This window comes from Mustela erminea, chromosome 4 (assembly GCF_009829155.1).
Source record: "Mustela erminea isolate mMusErm1 chromosome 4, mMusErm1.Pri, whole genome shotgun sequence".
In the NCBI taxonomy this organism is placed as follows: domain Eukaryota; kingdom Metazoa; phylum Chordata; class Mammalia; order Carnivora; family Mustelidae; genus Mustela; species Mustela erminea.
Genome location: NC_045617.1, coordinates 20,140,088 through 20,159,235, shown reverse-complemented (window position 1 = coordinate 20,159,235; position 19,148 = coordinate 20,140,088). Strand labels below are relative to the sequence as shown.

At 36.4% G+C, this 19,148-nt stretch overlaps 1 pseudogene; it reads right to left on the bottom strand.

Annotated features, from left to right (window-relative positions):
• LOC116589298 overlaps positions 1-17,613 on the bottom strand; it is a 53,130-nt pseudogene extending 35,517 nt beyond the window's left edge.
• Between the last annotated feature and the right edge of the window lie 1,535 nt (positions 17,614-19,148).

The following is a 19,148-nucleotide window of genomic DNA, read 5'->3' as shown; positions in this document are numbered from 1 at the left end:
CATGTTTCTTTCAATACCGAATCTACACCAAGAGACGCCCATTACCAACAGTCTCTGTGAATGAAGATGTGTATTGCTTGATATGCAGGTGCAAATAGTTTTATTTATACAACATGCAGTTGAAATTTGTCAGCATTGATCTAAATGAACTTTGCTGATCTATATCTGGCTTGCAGAATATTCATTATGTACTAAAGTTTACATCGTCATCAGTAGATTTTCAGGGATAAACAGAACAAGTAAGGATCTAGTACTTTCCCCTCATACACATGTCACACATACTAGAACCCCTAATTCATGCACTACATATTAATGACATTTGTAGAACCATAAAGCAAAATACTGGTTAGCACACAAACATAACAGTAATTGTTCTTATGCATTATACATTGATGATAATGTGCAATATATGCTGATGTATCTTGTGTGCAGGTCTTTTGGCCTTCTTTCCAATACTCTCTCTCTCTCTCTCTCTCAAATTGACTTTGCTAATAGTCTTATAAACTTCTCAGCTATAGTAGGTTTATACTTGTTTGTGCGATGAGGCGTATGATTTTCAATGTTGTCTCTGTTGTTTTAGTTTCTTCTCTGCCTCTGGCAAGCAAATTCATCTATTCTTTACTGGAAACCATTATTTGTTCCTCATTCTAGAAAAACTCAATTGACTTAGCAAAGAGGTCACTGTGCTTTTTTTGAAAGCAGTGTAAAAGCTTTTATGGTTTTATACCTTTATTCGAGGTACTTTCAAGAGGAAATGCACTGAAACTAATTGATCTCCAGTTCAATAAAATTGAATTTTCAGATATTCATTACTATGTAGGGTATTCTTATTTTGTCCTTTTATTTAGGTGAAATGATTACACTTGCAGATTCACTTGTCTTTCACAGAGAGGTTCATGTCAGATGTTATCCTGGAGTATGGTTTATTGTAAGTAACTTTCCTGGTTGTGGAAATTTTTTGATTATTTTTGTTACCTTTCTGACTTAATAAACAACTTCCCAGTCATTGAGGCATTTTTTTCCTGAATTTGAGATATGTTACAGCATAATGACAACTGCAAACAAAAACAGATAAATTCTAAAAAAAAATGTATTAGCTGAGAAGACTTTAAACTTGAATGTTGGATACAACATATTGACTGTTTCCACACTGCTTAGGTGTGCCCTGTAAGCCTGTGTTGATTATTAAAAACAATAGAATTTCTGGAACTTCTGATTCCTTAGCTCTCAAGTCTTTTCTTTCTGAAGGACCTCCCCAACAATACTACTTCACATATCTCAAACCCTAACCGTCATCTTTCTCTATCAAATTATTTTATTATCACATGTTTATTTATCACATTATTTATCACATATATATATACACTATATTTATCATTTATATATTTTATGTTCTCATGCCTTGTACTCAGAAGTAAATTTATTTGCTATTATTTGCATATAGATGATCTGCCCCACTAAAAAGGAGTCTCCAAGAGAATAAGAGCATTGATTATTCTGGAGAAAACAAAAACAAAAAAACCCAACCTGTTCAGATTTGTAAGAAACCCTAGACCTACTCAACTTCTTGACCAAGAAGACTCATGCTTCTGAGGAGTTCTCAGCTAAACACTTGAGCTAATCCTTATGTATACAGAAAAGAACAGATGATTACACAAACACCTGCATGTTTTAATCCAAGACACCTTGGTAACAATAAAGGACAAGTTCTTGTAATATGTTGAAGAGCATGGGCCAACTCTGACTAAAATAATTTCTACACTAATGTTAAGGTCATATGATAGGCTTCATACTGTTACCCCTCCTGGAAGTGACTGTTCTCTGGATTTAGCATTTTGTGGTTACTGCTGCATCCCCACTATGTGTAACAGTGATTGATGCAGAGTAAGAACTCAGGGAAATAAATATTTGCTGAGTAGATGAATATTACATTTGACTACTTGGTATTATGTTGCTTTTTTTCCCTTTCTTGATAATCTATAATTATTTATTTCTCCCTAAGATCATGTCACATGAAAACAAGTTCTTATCTGTCTTGTTCACTACTATATCTTCATGCCTACAATAGTGCCTGGCAATTCCTTGGTGCATGATGAATATATATGGAATAAGGGAATGAGATTTCTGAAATGAAAGTCAACAAGATAATTTCATTGTCTTTTGCTTTAAATCACCACATGTTTGCTGACATCATTGGTCATCATCAAAGGTCTTCTAGACCACATTTTGAGAAACTGATTAGGTTATACTCATGAAAGTAAGTTTCTGAAATATTGGAAAAGATTATCAGGACAGAACTTAGAGATATACTAAGATGTGTGTTCAAGGTGAACATTGGCAAGACCCAAGATGCCAATAATTGAGAGGAATAATCTGAATCAAGTGAAGGAGTCTTCAGAGTCTGTGGATGTATATGAAAATTGGGAAATGGCAGAAATAAGAGTGGAAAAAATTGGTTTAACTGGACAGAGAGGAAATACGATGATGTGGGGAGAACATCAGTGGGAGTTCAACTCCCACTCCACTTCAAAAACGAGGTCAGTTATTAAATCTGCTTGAAACTTACTTTCAGGGAGTATTACTGGAGACAAAAATGGGGTGAAGTGAGATTTATGGGAAACAAAATAATGTCCTCAGTCAATGCCTGTCATATTATTATCTGTTCATAGTAAGTGGACACACAAATACAGGCGCATCCTACCTTTTTAAACAAGGGTGAAAGAATAATGATCTGAAAGTGTTGGGGGTAATTTGGGAGTGTTATGATCCTTGGAGTATAAGGAGAAGAAAAACAGCTTACACTCAGAGAGAAAAGAAGATCATGAACATGTAGTGGAGGAATTATTCGATGAAGAGACTAAGTGTAGAGTAAAACGTGTCGATAGGAAATGAAATGGAAGTGCTATTGGATTCACTGGCATTGGTTTTTATAAAATGGGGTCAATAGAAGATAGAGAAGGAAAGGGATTGAGCTGGATCTGGGTAGAGCTTCGTCAGTTCAGGGCGGCTGTCTTGGCAGAGACTGAACCACAGAATGTAGGAAGCAACACATAAGAGTAGACAGTGGAAATGTGGGTTGCACCAAGTTTCCATTTGAACTTAGGAATACAGCTACTTTTACTTCCACGGAGTTTTAACTCTGTTATATGTGAAGGGCTGAGAGCTGTATTTGGTTAATCTAGCTTTGGATTTCAGATCCTGGCCTTCACTGTCTTCCAAGGAGCAGGACTGAGGGAGATCCCTGGGTTTTTGGAGGGGTCCCAAAGAAAGTGCCATGAGTATGATGATGAATCCTTTGCATTTTAGTTCTTTAGGTTAGAGCAAAGTGGGAGTTAGTCAATGCTATCTGGTATAAAGTAAGCAGCATGGTAAAGTTGAAAAATCATGAGTGGGTTGGGTTTGAGTCTCAGCTCATTCAATGGTATAATTTTGAGCAAGTAATTAAGCCTTCCAGGGATTCTCTATTCTTGATTGCTAAGTGAGGGTGATAAACAACTACTTTCCTAGGTATTAGTGAGTGCTAAAAAAGAGAACATGAGTGTGCTGCTTGTTACGTTGGAGATGGTGAATAAAGGTTCATTCTTTTCCTGTGAATTTACAAGTTGTGTCTCACAATTTTGAAAAATGATTCATCTTACTTACTCTTTGAATAGTCAACAAATGTGTATTGAGCATCTGCTATGTGTAGGCTCTGTGGGGGTGCTGGAAGTATTATGCGAGAAGGGTAAACATAACCGCTGCCTCACACAGTTTATAGACCAGTATATATTCTGGTGTAGATTGTTTCTACCTAAATTATTGGACAATGGTGTAAGCTTAACTCCAGTGCACCCACGCCTGTATTTTATTTTATTCTTCTCAGTGCTAATTTGCAATATAATCTGACCTCTAATGAAAGGGGCTTTACTTCAATGGTAATGTGTATTTCCAGAGCAGTGAGGAAAGTTAGCCCTCCATCTGTCACCTCTTCTTGGTACCATTACTGTTTTACTCTTTACACTAAGCCATTTATAATTGGAAGAAAATATTCATAATGATCATTTTACTCAGATAAATAAAATCAGCTTTTACACAGTCGTATTTCTTAGAAACGATATACTGCCTTGTGACACATGAAACACTGTTGTCAGGATTGTGAATCAGAGTTTTATAGTCAAAAGTATGAGGAACCATATCTATCTGCCTTTATGTTTCCTTCTCTTCCTCTAAGAGAGGGAAATAAAAGGTTTTTTTCCCCCATATAAACTTCACTCCTGGGTACAATGACAAGGAAAAATGCATGCAAAGTTCTATTCTAGTCCCCTCGTATTATTTTATTGTGACGGCAGAAGACAATGTACACACCAAGATGAGTTTAATATCTTTATACATCTAAACTGAAAATTGTAAGGCAAATATACATTCCCATGCAAAGTGATCTTTAATCACTGAAGCAGTGCATTACCAGAGGATGTCAGATCTCTCAGAATATACACTCTGTTATGGATCACGTCACAGCTTTACACAAAACACTTATTCAGCATAAACCAGCCTTTCAGAAGCTGCCACTGCCCTTCCCCCTCCATTTCCACTTTTCATGCTCCCTTCCTCCCTTGGGAAGATGCTTGCTTGTTTCATTTGCTCTCAGCACCAGCGTTGCCATGGAAACTCGCCTCCTTTTCTTCCCCCTCCCCAGTTACCAAGTACAGCTTCTGGACTCAGTGCCAAGACCTCCTCTGTACAACCTCAATATTCTTTCAATGTTTAGACAAATCTGGTGGAAAATGTTGTTTACATTTTTTCCACAGTGCTATAGCTGCATGTTTTATGCAATTCATTTCCCATGGATCTACCCATGTTCTTAAAGAGATCCTTTTTCTCTCCTTTCCACAATAGCTTTAAAAAAATGTAACATTATTTGGCCTGATTTTTAACAAAAAGAAATTAACAAAATTTAACAAAAAAATTAAAAAAAAAATCTCAGGATCACAGAAATTCCATCCTTGTAGTCAGTTTCACGAAATTCTAAATTTAATATTATGTGTACATTATTTCCATACTTTGGAAGACAATTTCTGTTTTGCAAAAAAGGTAGCATTAATGCCTGTTTAATGCTAAAATCCTAAATAGTTATTTAAGTTCACTGTCATATCTTAGAAGTCCACTGAAGTATATCTGTGGACTTTAGGTCATTCCAACTATTTTAAGTCAGATGTTTAAATAATATATTGACATTCCTCATTATGTGTATTTATTCTTAGATGCCTTGGTACATTTTCTGCAGACTTGTAAAGTATTGTGTATGGTTTAATTAGTCATTCTTATCTTCATTCATTCTGATACAAAACATTTTGTTGGCAAAATGACTTTCTGTCCTTGCCCCCACCTTTAAAATGTCAATTTTGCATATAAATTTCTCAAACATTAAAAAATAGGCTCAATGAAATATTTATTTACTTAACATTTTTTACTATAAATAAATCTTATAAGCCATACTAGTCATCCCACATGCTGTACTGCCATTTCTTTATTATAAACATTTATATTTAAACATTTAAAAAATGTCTTTCAACTACTTGGAAAAAATCCCTTTGATAAACAGAAGAGGGAGCAATATTTCCTCCTTTTTGATACAGAATGCAGTATTGTTTTTTAAATTCTTAGTTCACCTTTTTTTTTTTTTTTCCCTAAATGTAAAGCCCCTCAGTCATAATCTCTCCTGTGGATTTTCTTTTCCCTCTCCTGTGGATTTTCTTTTCCCTCCTTTCTATTTTCCTTTTTTTTTTTAATTTTTTTTTTTAATAGGGGGAGGGGTGGTCTAGTGGTGGCGGGAATAGGACCACCCATTTCGATCAAGGAAACAAAGACTAAATTCTTTCTGGTTTGCTACTTTCTCTTAGGATATAGTCAAATATTAGAAATCTTTGTCTTCTACTGTATATTTTTACTTGCAACAATACTTTAAAAAAAATATCTACTGCATCACTTTACAAAGAAGTCTCACCATTGTGTAGTCAACTGGAGTGAATGTGTGCATTCTCCAGGACCTGCCCTGTGAGACACTGTCTCCCCGTTGTTCTCACTCAGAGCTGAGTAGGAGCCATGCACATCTGAATAACAGAGTCTTTTCTGCCTGGTGCAATCCTGGATTGTTACAGTCTAGAGGCCAGCCATGCTGTCACCGGCACAAATTGATTTAACCATCAATTGCTGTGGTCATTAAAGCTGCTAAAAGTCCTCGCCAAACTGATGAATTGCAACTGAATGTGAAATGAGTCTCTAAGTCCGTTTCCCACCATCTCATATCAAAGGCTATTGTATCCCTGCAAAGTAAAGGGTCGGAGGTTCAGGCTGGAGTTCAACAATGGGCTCTGTCAAAGGATAGAGCTCCATTCACTCGGCATTCCCAATTACAGTTTGCTTTCCATACCTTATTGTATAAAATTTGCATCCAACTAATACATTGAATTATTGGCATACTTTGGGTGTCAAAGGAGTCATTGAATGGTTTGTCCCTGAAATACGTGGAATTCTAAGCATCTGGTGGCTTCTGGGTGGTGACAATGAAATGATCCCCTGGTTTTTCACTGCTTGCAAAAGGACTAATTTTCTCTCAGCTCAGATTTAAAGCTTCTAAACTCTATGCATAACTTCGTTCACATTCACAGCCATGAACTCATTTCTGGAGTTTTTTGAGGGGAGCCGTAGGGGAGGAATGGTACTATTCCTGCCTAACAATAATGTAATTAAATTTTTAAAATGATTCACTATAATCTCTTTAGGGCTGAAATAACTGGGCAAAACTGGAATTACAATTTGATGGTTGTGTTTTCCACCTGAAGAAAAATGGGGGGTAAAATACTAGTGGGGCAAAATTAAAATCATGTTGAGGTACAGATTTCAGTGCCCAGAGAACTTTTGTTAGTTCTTCTAGGAAAAAAATAGAGGTTACAATTTAGTTTTTCATGGTGAAGCCATTCAAAGAGCCATGAATCAGTTGGTCAATGAACATGTCTCTCTTGCTACTAATGATTAGTTTTTTTTTAAGTTGATAATTAAATCTGTGGAGATAAATTATCAAAGAAGATTAAATTCTTTAAGCTTTGATATTGAAATATTAATAGGGAATTTCAGGAGAAGATTTCAAGTTTTATAGCAGCATTAATATGTTCCTGTTGATATGATTCTTCTTTTTCTGTCAGATAATCATTTGAATAGTACTTTCATTTTTGTCTTAATTATGTCAAAATTTTTATTTATGTGTACTCTTGTTATTTGCACAAAGTTATTTGCACAAATTCATTTGAAGTTTTTAAAATATATATATAGAAACTAAATATATCTTTATCTATACATCTATATATATTTAGGTTAATATTTAAGGGCTATCTACAATCCTTATTTTTAATTCCAGTCTTTAGTTGTCTGTTCTTTCTCCTTTCCTGGTCCCAAACTTCACAGTAGTGTGACTTCAGCATCTAATGTTTGTCAAAATGCGTAGAGGAAACTCTACAGGGAAAACATGACTTGGAGATCAAAGGGAAAAAGCCCCATTTATACTCGTGCAACCCCACACATTCTGCTTATTTTCTTTCCGTAGCTCATCTTGCCACGGAATGCTACCAACAGGGCTGAGAAGAACAGATGTGGAAACCAAAATAAATCTGACTTAATATTGTAATGGGGGTTACATGAATATAAAGTATAGAAGAAAATAAGCAAAACCTGTAAGACTACGGTGCCATAGAGGAGAGAGAGGAAGAAGGGAAGTTTTGCTTAGAGATTCAGTGCATAGGTCAGGGGTTCAGACCATTCAGATGTATTAATAATGAGCTGGCAGACAGATCCAGGTTTGTGTTTCCCTAGACTCTATTTACCATAGACTTTGAGTCTCCAGTAACTTTGTGTGGAAATCCATCAGGAAGAACTGTTACATTTTGCCCAAGGTTCCAAATGACCCTTGAAAAGGTCATTGGATTCTTGTCTTTAAAAGATCTATTGTTTGAAAAAAGGGGGGAGACTCACAAGCTCCCTTGGCAAAAAAGAAAAAAATCTGACTCCAAATTGCTTAAGCATTGTAAACCAAATGGAATGTCTATATTTTATGACCCAAGGAACTATAGTACATTTTAGATGAAATTTAATGTGCAAATCAACTCTTTTTATAATCTTTAGTCACAGAACAGCATTAGAAATTCTATGCTTACTCACGAGATAAAAGCAAGATAACACAATCTCTCAAAATCTCTTAGAGATAATTTACTTCTGGTTGTTTATTCTGGACCAATCATTTAGAATTATTTTTAACACTAATGTACTGGTAAAATTTCTACATTTATTATGATTATTAATTTATACCCTGGTTTACTTAAAAGTTTGCAAGTCAGGTTGATAGGAGAAAGTTCTACTTAAGTGTTATATAAATACCGTTATGTTGTCTAGTGCCTGTAAAACTTTATACTGAAATATATATGTATTTATTGAAAATACTTACTGTAATAGCACAGCACAAGAGCGCTAGAAAGCCTAAAATCAACTTAAAAATAAATTTACATTTAGTAATATTTCACTGGTGTCTACATTTTAAAATAATTTAAGAAGAGGTTAATGTAAATTTTATCATTATTTCTTTCAACAGGAGAGCAGCAAGCCTGCTTACTTTGTGAACTCATATACAGTGCATGTAATAAGCACTTGATAAATACGTGTAGGGTGAACAAATAAAGTCCAACAATATTATTATAAGATAAGGAGGACAGAGATTTACGCCCATTTACAGCTGAGGAAATCAAGAGTCTGAACTTTGGTATTTCCTCTTGTCATGTGACTGAGACAACACAGATTACAACTTTTGGTCTTCTGTGTAATAGATTCATTCTTTATTACACTCTTTAGTGTTTCTATAATAAATTAAGGTTGAAAACATGATAGAGACAATCTTTAATCCTATCTTTTAAAAAGTGAACTCTGTTCATGGCAGATATACATTCATTCTCAAATTAGAGCACATTGTGTCTCCCTTTATGCTTGGATACATTTTCTCACAGAACCAGAACTCATAATATTATTTTGTGTTATTTAAAATATTAATTTTGGGAGCACCTGGATGGCTCAGTTGATTAAGCATCTGCCTTAGGCTCAGGTCATGATCTCAGGGTCCTGGGGTGGAGTCTCATATTGGGCTCCCAGCTCATGGAGAGCCTGGTTCTCTCTCTCTACTTGCCCCTCCCCATGCTTGTGCACACTTTCTCTATCTCAAATAAATAAATAAAATCTTTAAAACAATAAATAAAATATTAATTTTCATTTTCCTAAATTTTGTCTTTTTAAAAAATTCTAATTAAAGATGATTTCTTTGTTTCCTCTAGTCTAAGAATTTCAATTTTAAAAGCAAATCTTCTACCTACCACTTCTTTTTGAGAGCATAGTTATATAAATAATTATAATGAACAACTTGCTTTTGATGCTTGATAGTCTGAAGAAGTGGGAAGGTAACTCATGCATAAGAATTGTAAGACTTTTGTTTAAATAGTATTAAAAATTTCCAATGTTACTTGGGTATTATATGTAACAAATCTTTTAAAATTAATCATGTATTTGGTGGGCACTTTCAGTTTGAAGGCTCATGTCTTTACATCTGTGAATTTTTCTTCTATTATCTTTTTGTTTAATTTTCTTCTCTCTTTTTTCTTTGTTTTCTCTATTTGAAAATCCTAATAATTGGATGTGGGATGTTCTGAATGGATTCTCTAAGGCTCTGATCTTCTCTCTCAAATTTGTGTTCTTCTGTATGTATTTATTGTGCATTTTTGCCTAGGGGTAAATTCTTGAGTGACCCTACTTTTAGTATAAAGAGGTATTATCTTGTTCCAAAACCTCTAATTAATTCCAGTTTTTAGCCCCACTTCTTCTCCATGCTCTATACTAGCTAATTCTGAAGCTGTAGAAAAGTTAAATTTCTGCTGGAAAGATCTCCTTTCTTAGCTTTAGCCATTAAGTCTGTTTTCAAGTCTTCAGGTTTCTCTGCCTTGCCTCATTTACCAAATACACCATAATTTCCCTCTCTCTCCCACTTTAAATATATACATATTGTTTTAATGTGGGAATGGTCTCCCTCATATTTTCCTCATTTTTAGGCTTAACTTGAAACATATATATTAAAAATTACTTTGCTCTAATTTTAGTAAGATTTCCTCATCTGCTATCTTGAACCAGCCTATTTACGATCAAAAATATTATTTATAGATTGACTGATTTCTGGGAATTTCTCCATTTTATTTTATTTTACATTGTCTGTTATTATTACATAAGAAATACAATTACACTGAAGAAAATCAAACAAGCAAAAGTTTAAAAAAAAAGACACAATTTCAGAAATCCCCACTGTGCATCTTCCTAGATCTATCTGTCCATCTATCCTGCCACCCTTCTGTCTACATACTTACACACCTACACAAGCATTTTTAAAACAAAACAGCAAAATGAGATTATACAGTACATACATTTGGGTAACATAGTATTTCAAGAAATTCCATCTTTCTGTTTTGGCAAATTTTCATTGAATCTCATGCCCAGACTACAGCCAGGAGCTTTTGAAGTTCATAAGCATTGGAAAGAAAGTGAGAACAATTTTAATGGGTATAGAGGTTTCACTGTGGGGTCATGAAAATGTCCTAAAATTAGATTGTGGTTATGGTTACACAACTCTTTAAATATACTAAAAAACACTGATTTATATACATCAGTGGATGAATCGTATGCTATGTGAACTATATCTCAATAAAACAGTTATACAAAAGTAAAGGTTCAAAATTTGGATTTGAAAAAAAAAAAAAAAAGAATCTGTCGACCCTCATTTCAATTCTCCTTAGTATTTCAGAATCGACACTATTAACATCAGTAGGGCTTTAGAGTTGGGACCAAGCTTCTTGTCTGAATGCTTGAAGGTTAAATTCACATGATTTGAATTCATGTGAATTCACATGAATGGATGGTGGATTCAGATCTGTGTGAGGAGAGATAAGAAAAAAGTTAAGGATTATACAAACTTTTTAGTTTGAACAACCGTAATAATGGGGCTGCTATTTACTGTGAGGAGGGACACTAAAGGAAGAGCCAGTTTATTGAGACGGGGAATGAAAGGTTGGATTTCAAATGGTTTGAGTTTAAGATTCCTGTTAGATTTCCATGTGGAGGTGCTGAGAAGCCATTTATACTCATTTAGGGAGTGAACCGCACTAGAGAAAACAGATGTTCCAAGATCTGGGTCCAGGGGCACTCCACCTCCTTGATAACCAGAGGACCACAGAGAATTTAGGCACATATGTGGATAGTTAGGTAGATGTGGTGGGGGAGGTTATTAAATCTTTCTGAGTACTTTTGTTTCTTAGTAAGTAAGAAGCATGGTCATCATCTGAGATTGATGATGGTAGAAACAGAGGAAATTTTGAGAGAAGAGATGTAGGAAAGAGTCATCTAGAATAGCGAGATGGTAGTGGGACCGGAGTGGTACAGCCAAAAATTTTGTTGAGTAAGAATTCAAGGTCATACATTCAGTGTGGTTGAACCACATTCAGTGTGGTTGTATTGCTTATTCCAGCAATGCTCAGCTGGGTGAGTAAAATTACAAAGAGAGTAGGAAGTCAGATTTAACAGGAATGGGCTTTTGACAGATGAGAATGATGAAGGAAGGAAGGGGAAAGCAGATGGGGGAATTCAAAGAAGTGATTATTATGGAGAACCATGGAATTTGAGTTGGGTAAAGAAGCATTAGATGTCAAGGTAGGAACAGATAGTGAAAAGATAGTTCAGTAAATGGATTTTAGGTTCCAGTACATTGGAGAATTGTTGAAATATCCTGTTTATACAAGAGATGTGTTGCTTGCAATTGAATTTTGGAGGAGTTGCAATTATTGATAATGAAATGGTCCAAGAGGGAATGATAGAAGTCTATGGCTTCAAAGAGTGAAGAACAAATCTTTAGAGGGTAAATGGTCAAGATACTGAGATGACACGATATGAGGGACATTACACATGTAAATTTTGAAATCACCATAAATTATGACAAGAATTAAATGACAGAGAAAAAGTGAGCTGGGAGCTAATATCCTCAAGGCCTGTGTTAGAAGGACTTGTACCTCTGAGCATGACCATAACAAGAATGAATGAGTGCTGTAGTCTGACAGTATGGCATTCAAAACCGGGGATTTTTAGAAAGGAGAGAATGGAGATGGTCTGGAAGCTGCAATGAGATATAAGGTTTGTGGGAGTGAAAATCACCTTCTAAGAAATGACAAGAGAGGGAATGTTGTTATTCCAGTTGGAGCTAGAAAACATATGAAGGAGATGTTTAGGATGAAAGGAATATTGTGGGTAACTGACCAGAAGTGTCAGAGTGTACAGTGGTTGAGTTTCAGGAGTTGGAACAGAGGTTGGGAGATGGGGTGTATATGGAGTTCAGAGTCTTGGAACTGAGAGATGGCCTGGGAGTATTGGGGTTCCTTCTAGAATTTGATGTAAATAGAGATATATGGCATTGTAAGATTAGTTCTGAAAGTGCCAAGGCAGGCAGTGGTAAGACTCTGTGTCCTAGGGAGGCAGGCCGGGGGTGGGTCTTGTTAGATGCATGTAAAATTTGAAGGTTTTTTTCATTTTCACCAATGGTGTTGTGAAGGCACAAGAAACATTTTTATGGAACACACTTTGTTTGGGAGCTCCCTCTTTAGTCCTTTTTAAGGAAAGGGGAGATTAGAATGCCAGTCTATAGAAGATGGAACACTGAGGCTCCCCTTTACTCATGGTCAAGGTAGAATGCTAGGAAAAGAATGTATACATCTATATACCTATATAGATATGTATATTTATACATATATATCTATATATTTACATATATAGAGAGGGAAAGAGTATAAAAAGATAATTATATAAAAATTGGGCATAGGAAGATGTGTTGTATTTGTTTCTATGACGTTGAATGCCACTGGAGTTAAAAATACTCTTTGTCCTGTACCCCTGGGGCTAATAATACATTATATGTTAATTAAAAAAATACTCTTTGTGTGGAGGCATCTGAGTATCTCAGATGGGTAAGCACCAGGCTCTTGATCACAGCTCAGATCTTGTCTCTAGGTCATGGGTTCAAGCCCTGCAGTGGGCTCCACGCTGGGCATGGAGCCTACTTAAAAAAATAAAAAAAGAAAAAAAAAGAAATACTCTTTGAAGAGCACTACTCAGTGACAGGAATATGGTTTAGGATCACTTTGTTGTGTACAATTTAATTCAATGTGTACAAAAATACCATGGGGCAGGTACTGATACTCCAGGTTCACAGTTTCTTTCCCACAGTACTGAAATTGAAAAAAGCACTGAACATTGAAATTTTTTCCTAATTCATATTTTTAAAGATTTATTTATTTGAGAGAGAGTGAAAGAGAGGGAGTGAGCATGGGGGCAGGTAAAAGAAGAAGAAGAGGCAGAAGGTCTTAATCAGACTCTGAGCTGAGTGGAGAGTCTGCTGATGGGCTTGATCTCACAATCCTGAGATCACAACTTTAGTGGAAACCAAGAGTCTGGTGCTTAGCCAACTGTGCCACCCAGGCGCCCCTCCTAACACATTTGATAGCAAAATCTAGCCAGCCCTGAATGGAATTAATAGCAAAGTGTTTGTAATCTTTATTTGATTTATTGTGAATAATCCTGCATTTCTCTTCTGAAATAGTAGTGTGATTATGGGGAACTGTTTAACACCCTAATTAAAATAGTCCATAATACATGGTACGTGTGCCCTATTAATGTCTTAAAATCTGGGAAAGTCTCAGTTTCAGAATATATTAGACAATAAGGGATTACAACCTGTACTCAAATTTTCCACGAATGAAAACAGATGTTTAAAGACTTAACTAACCTGCTCCAGGCTGAGTAGTAGGTAGTAGAGCCAGACCTAGCTCTGTGTGAATCCAGGGAACACTGAAATCAACTGTGGAATCTGCCTTAGCCAGTTGTCCTCATTGGGTGTGGACTTAAAGCCACCTGAAACTCATTCTGTACAACCAAGGACCTCAATGCAGAGGAAAGAGAAATCCTATGAGAACTCATGTAGTCTTATCTTGCATATATTTGAATTTGGATGTACATGAATACAGGTTAACTGTGTCTTTGTGATAGCCAAGAAGACCATTCAGAATCAGAAAGACAAAACTTTTTTTTTTAATTATTTATTTGACAGAGAGAGATCACAAGTAGGCAGGGAGGCAGTCAGAGAGAGAGGGGGAAGCAGGCTCCCTGCTGAGCAGAGAGCCTAATGTGGGGCTTGATCCCAGGACCCTGGGATCATGACCTCAGCTGAAGACAGAGGCTTAACCCACTGAGCCTCCCTGGTCCCGCAAAACTATTTTTTAAATGTGAAGCAAGTAGCACAGAAGCAGAATATCTTCAGTTAGAAGTTTACTTGTTTAGCCAGCACCTGCCTTCCCCCAAATTATCCAGCTAAATGGCTGTATGTGCAAAATGTATGAGTTTTTGATCAAAAGGAATTTATTTTCTAAAATCCACACTTTTTTACACCACAGCCACTGCTAATAATAGCTAACACTGACTGAATGCCCACAATCTTCCAAGCACTGTGGTGAGCATTTTATACGCATTATTTCACTTGATGTTTAAAACAACTGTGTGAAGTAGGCAATATTTATTATCCTCCCTTAATGGATGAGGAAATCAGAGATTAGAGAGGCTTAGAAAATTGGTCAACGTCAATAGTTAGTGAATGGGCAAGACAGTCTTCAAACTTGTGCTGCCAGATTCAAGAACAGTCCATTTATAACTATTAAGCATTCTGCTTTAATTTATAACCATTGAGCATCTGGTCAAGAAAACTTTAAAGTTGAGTAAACTAATAAGCAGTGAATCAGTTGAATTGATAATCAAAGAGCTTACACCCCAGTGACCTCACTTCCGCCCCCCAAATCTCCAGGCTCCCACTGTTTTTATATATTTCTTTTGCCAAGCTTCATAGCAAACGGTTTCAAAAAATTTTACAAATGGGTGCAGTGCCGCATTTTATAGAACTAAAAGAATTTGAAACTAGAGTCAGAGATAGTACATGATAAGAAATGTATGGACCAACCTCACTTTTGAACAGCTGCAAATATACTACATAAAACTCTAATATGACATAACTGTATAACAATATTTAATATATTGTGATAATATTCTTTTTAAAAAGGTTTTTTTATTTTAAAAAGAGAGAGCACACAAGCCGGGGGAGGGGGCAGAAGGAGAGAGAGGATCTCGTGCAGACTCCCTGTTGAGTGTGGAGCCTGATGCAGGGCTTGATCTCATGACCCTGAGATCATGACATAAGATGAAATCACGAGTTGGATGCTAAGTTGACTGAGCCACCCAGGTACCCCTATTATAATAGTATTCTAAATTTACACATCTAGAATTTTTTTCTAAATACATAAATCTAGAGTTTTTGAAATCAAACTGTTTCTATTTAATGTTATACTGAAAATTTTAACTATGGCAATAAGATTTTTAAAAAAGTAAATAATAATAGCAATAATAAGAGCTAATCCTTTCTGCAAGCCCACTATGCATCATATCCTTCATACATATCTCATTTTATCCTTACAGTAATACTGAAAGTTTGCTATTATTATTTCCCTGTTATAGCAGAGAACTAAGATTCAGATAGTTACGAATTTGCCTGTGGCTGCACAGCTCCTTGCCCCTTTCTGTTACCAAGCCAAGTCTTTAAAACATTATAAAGAAGAGGTTTCAGTGCACGGTTTACCATTCTACTACATCCTGGAGGGTTTTAGCTAGTGAAGTATAGTCTTTACGATAAGACCAGGGTCAGAAGCTGTGAGTACAATGATTACTGACCTGTCTACAGGGTTTTCTTACTCACTTAGCGCTTTCTTTCCTTTTCTTCCTCTCCACTCCTTGGAGAATATCTTTTGGTAAAAGAGGAAAAGAGACAGTACATCAGGGTACATCAGGGCAAAAGTGAAGATAGCCCTATTAGTCTGTCTCACTGCATTAACAACATGAGCAGAGGTTTGATAATAGCTTAGGTAAATACAGAAGAAAGTTTCATGTTTTTTCCCCCTTTGGAAATATTTCAACATAAATGGGAGGAAGAATGGATGTTAGAGGGTGGGGTGAGCAAGATGAATTGTTTGTTAGCCTGCAAGGGGTGTAAGTTAATTACCGTAGAAGGAGGTCGAGTTTAATTTGTGAATGATCAAGTGAAAATTGGATACTGAGAAATTTGACACATGTAACTTCAGATGTTTCAAGAACCTACTGCTTTAAACATTAGTTCTTAAAAAAATAATCTGGAAGCCACTCAAGAGTAACAGAAGCCTTCTCGGTGTAAAACAATTTTGACTGTACCTGGAGTTAGGTCAGATTTCATAGGTTAAGGGCATAATCCCAACAAATCTCCCTTTATTTCAGATGCCAGCTGCAAACTTTGGGGTTCCCAGGCCTTCTGCACTTCTGACCAATTGGCTGTAAATTTGGAGGTTTCTACTAACCCTCTGGTTTGAAAATTTGCTAGACTGCCTCACAGAACTCAGGAAAGCATTATACTTATCATCACAATTTTATTTAAAAAGGCTGCAAATCAGAACCAGCCAAAAGAAGAGATTCAGACCTTGCCCTGGGAGGTTTCTAAATGCTAAGATGCATGTCCTCAGGATGCATCACTTTCCTGATCACCAAACTGGAAATTCTCTGAAGCTTCAGGTGTCCAGAGTTTTTATCGGGGTTCCTAATACAGATGTGACTGAATCATTGATTATGTGATTGAACTCAATTTCCAGCAGCCATCTGGTTCCCAGAGGATGGACTACACCAAAATTGCAACTTTCTAATCATGTAGTTGGTCCTTCCATCACACCCACCCCGATCCTAAAACTAGGAGTCATCTCATTGGCATAAACCCTTGAGGTCCCATGGCACGGTATCATGAATAACAAAGATATTCTTGTCCCTTAAAAAATTCCAAAGGTTTTGGGGGGCCTGGGTGGCTCAGTGGGTTAAGCCGCTGCCTTCGGCTCAGGTCATTATCTCAGGGTCCTGGGATCGAGTCCCGCATCGGGCTCCCTGCTTGGCGGGGAGCCTGCTTCCCTCTCTCTCTCTCTGCCTGCCTCTCTGTCTACTGTGATCTCTCTCTGTGTCAAATAAATAAATAAAATCTTAAAAAAAAAAAATTCCAAAGGTTTTGAGGCTCCCTCCCAAGAACCAGAAACAAAGGCCAGCCAAAATTTTTATATAATACTCAGATTACATTAGAGATAAGATACTGTTAAACACACTACTTCCTGGGTATCTCAGAAAACTGCTCTCTCATTCCTAGCTCCTTCCCCCACATAGCTCCCACTTAACTTCTGAGTTAGAGAGGAACCCATTCAGCTGCTCCTACCTTCTGGCATACCTTGAGGGACAGGCTCAGGCCTCACCCTTGCTTTCTGGGCTGATGTGTAATAATGATGCTTCTCCCTCTAGGTCCACGTTTTTGGCTGAATGGGTCAGCCCGTGCCATGGAAACAATGGCAGCTCATCTGGCTTTCGTTCTACACAAATGGCTTTTCCATCTCTACCATCTTTCCCTTCCTCATCCATCCTCCAATGAACTCTAGCCGTTGGCTCATTCCTTATCAGAGACTGATTTGTCCTCTAATTTTTGAGAGCTGTGCTCTGCCAGTGATCAATGAGCCTATTGACCTCACCTTACATTTCATTTAAGACCTCTTTCTCTTCTCAGTCCTTTGTTTATTCTAAGGGAAATACTTAAGGGAAAGTTCTTTATGGAAGTTTGGAGTTTTTCATAATACAGTTGTATTACAGGGTCTCTACTCTTTTTTTTTTTTTTTTTTTCAGGGTCTCTACTCTTGATGGACACTGAAGTTTTAGGCATGACTAGAAAGTTTGGGGTTCTGCCAGCTTAAAGATATCAAGAAAACTGAGTGTATTATGACCACCTCAGTTCTGAAGATGGTAAAACAATTTCCATTTTTATTAGCATCATTGTGATTTTTACTGATGAGGAAGGGAATTGAGAATATCTGTACACATGAAAAATCCTTCGGAAAACTAAACTGACAGAAAGTTGAATACTAGTTAAATTTTCTTTCTAAAAAGCTGTTCATTATAAGATATATTCCAGTATGGTCCTTTTTATTTCTTTCAATTTTAGTGATCATACAGTACAATATTTGTTTCTAGTCTAGTATCTTAAATAACTGGTAATATCTCTCAAAAATTATTGTGAAATATTTTAAGAATCTTAGTTTAATCATCATTAAAACTGGAGAGGTGAGTACGTTGAGGGTTTTCATTGTGATTTATTCTGTTTACTTCTCAGTCCATTTTATAGGGTAATTGCCTAGTAGCCTATACACTTTCCAGTAAAGAAGGAGATATAAAATCAATATTTTGGTAGCCCTTCTAAGCTATATTAGGATTTAGTTTATATCGTGTTGAGTAGATTTAAAAAAAAAATCTTTTTTAAAGGATTTTATTAATTTATTTATTTGAGAGATAGAGCAGAAAGAGGGAGTGAGAGGACAAAGCAGACTCCCCCCTGGGCAGAGAGCCCTACATGGGACTTGATCCCAGGACTCTGAGATCATCAATTGAGCTGATGGCAGACACTTAACCGCTGAGTCACTGAGGCACTTGGGTAGAGTTTCTTAACCTGAAGCCCTGCTGAATTCCCTAGAGCAGTGATTGTCTTTTCACTAAGCAGGACTTTACACTACACAGGAATGTCATTAGGGTCCTGAGACAATCTAACTCTAGACTTATTTGTGGGTACAGTTTGCCTTTGTAGAGTTGAGCTGCTCTGTCTTGCAAGGCATATTAACAGGAGTGTTGATGCGAATACTTTTAACCTATTAGCTAAAAAATATAAATGAAAGAAAAGAAATGAAATATTGACCAAAGGAATATAATATTAACTGAAAAAAAGGTACCAAAAAATTTATTTATTTTTTTAGCAGGAGCACTAGAAGTTTGGTTTACTGTGGGCATTTCAAAATTTAGAAAGAGTCACTCAGTGTTATAGATTCACCTACCACTCCTAGGAAGAACTAAATTAAGGGAAAGAATTGAAAGCTGGAAACCTCTGGAGAACCCATGGTTGAAGGGTCACCGGC